Source organism: Neodiprion pinetum, unplaced genomic scaffold (assembly GCF_021155775.2).
Source record: "Neodiprion pinetum isolate iyNeoPine1 unplaced genomic scaffold, iyNeoPine1.2 ptg000171l, whole genome shotgun sequence".
Lineage (NCBI taxonomy): Eukaryota > Metazoa > Arthropoda > Insecta > Hymenoptera > Diprionidae > Neodiprion > Neodiprion pinetum.
The window spans coordinates 1-2,085 of NW_027184578.1; the positions used below are offsets into that span (position 1 = coordinate 1).

The 2,085-nt window shown below is 59.8% G+C and overlaps 1 non-coding gene across 1 annotated transcript; it reads right to left on the bottom strand.

Annotated features, from left to right (window-relative positions):
- Positions 1 to 1,663: 1,663 nt before the first annotated feature.
- Positions 1,664 to 1,818, bottom strand: LOC124224489 (5.8S ribosomal RNA). Its single transcript, XR_006884780.1, has one exon. It is a non-coding gene; the product is annotated as a 5.8S ribosomal RNA (ribosomal RNA).
- Positions 1,819 to 2,085: the final 267 nt, after the last annotated feature.

A 2,085-nucleotide genomic window follows, 5' to 3' on the forward strand; every position in this document is an offset into this window, starting at 1 on the left:
GATTAGTCTTTCGCCCCTATACCCAGTTCCGACGATCGATTTGCACGTCAGAATCGCTACGGACCTCCATCAGGGTTTCCCCTGACTTCGTCCTGACCAGGCATAGTTCACCATCTTTCGGGTCCCAACGTGTACGCTCTGGGTGCGCCTCTTCTCGCAGTGAGAACGAGACGCCCCGGGAGTGCGGGGCCGCATCGTGACGCGGCCCATCCTCCCTCGGTCAGCGCTGGGCTGACCTTTACTTTCATTTCGCCTTTAGGTTTGCTCGTCCCAATGACTCGCGCACATGTTAGACTCCTTGGTCCGTGTTTCAAGACGGGTCCTGAAAGTACCCAAAGCAATAGCGTCGCCGACCGGTATTTGATAATTCGAACGAGCCAGCCAGAGGACACCGCCAGCCAACAGCTGGCCAGGCCCGGGGACGGCGCTAGGTCCGACCACCGGGAATCGCTGACCGCGCTTGCGGCGGGCCCGACGCAGTTCAATGCGGCCTCTATACCGTGCGGGTACCGCCGGGCAGCCGGACGGGCAACCGGGGGTCTGCCCCGACGAGAACGCCGAGACAGGCAGCCGACCGGGCCTTAGACCGACACCCAACGGGTCGCGACGTCCTACTAGGGGAGAAGTGCACGCCGGCGCCGCCGGACATTGCACCGCGACCGAGTGCCGTGGACGCGAGGTCCCGACATCACGAGCCGCGGCGAAGCCTGCGTCGCTGACGATGAATCTCCCCGTTCGATCTTTCGGGTTTCTCAGGTTTACCCCTGAACGGTTTCACGTACTCTTGAACTCTCTCTTCAAAGTTCTTTTCAACTTTCCCTCACGGTACTTGTTCGCTATCGGTCTCGTGGTCATATTTAGCCTTAGATGGAGTTTACCACCCACTTAGAGCTGCACTCTCAAGCAACCCGACTCTGAGGAGAGATCCTCCCCGTGGCGCGTCCCGGTCACTACGGGCCTGGCACCCTCTGCGGGTAAGTGGCCCCATTCAAGATGGACTTGGACGCGGGCCGACGCCCCGGGATAAGTGGATCCTCCCAAACACTACATTTCCCGGCGGCAGAACCGCGGGATTCAGTGCTGGGCTGTTTCCTGTTCGCTCGCCGCTACTAAGGAAATCCTAGTTAGTTTCTTTTCCTCCGCTTAGTAATATGCTTAAATTCAGCGGGTAGTCTCGCCTGCTCTGAGGTCGTCGTAAGATTGCGAGTCCGTCGTCGGCGACGGCCGTTCGTTCAAGAACAGCACCGTCGACACGGACGAGGACACAACGTATTCTTTCGTACGTTCGAGCCACGGAAACGACCGTAAACACGCCCGCCGTACGGGAGACCCGAGAGCCCCCCGCGGCGAAGCGTGGACGGAAAACTTCATCACATGAGCGGCGAACCGACCGCGCGCGGTCTGTGTGTCGCCGTGCCGAATTCGTTCGTTCTCTCGACTATCGCTAGCACCGGAACGTGACGAACGGCAGCGACAGCTCGACCCCGCGATCTGCGGGCGACGCGTCGTGACCGTGACATACGTGTTCGTTTGAGGCGACGCGACCTTTGTTTGAGGCTGCGAACGCCCAGTCATTCGCTCGCGAAGGCACGGTGCGCTGTGTTCCCCCGGGTCGGGGGTTTTCGCGGCACCGTTGCCTACGGAGCAGTCTGTCGTTGTTAAACGACCCTCAGCCAGGCGTGGTCCGGGAATTGTATCCGTGGACCGCAATGTGCGTTCGAAATGTCGATGTTCATGTGTCCTGCAGTTCACAAGTTGACGCGCAATTAGCTGCGTTCTTCATCGACCCACGAGCCAAGTGATCCACCGTTCAGGGTAATCATATATGTGAATTTTGCATTAAAAATGCTAAAATTACGGTTGTTACCGGCTTTCTGTGGTCGTGAGCGCGGCGCCGCGTGCGTCAGCCCTTGCGCGGTTGCGCGCGGGAAGGAACGCGCGCCGCGCGTCAAATTTCGTTCGTGCGATAGTTCAAGAGCCGACGTCGCCTCGAGTTCACGGGTCGTCTGCCGGAATTGACCGGCGCCGGACCCGATCGGCTCGCAATGCAAACGATTGACGGCGGACGGCAGTGGGCCGCGTCAG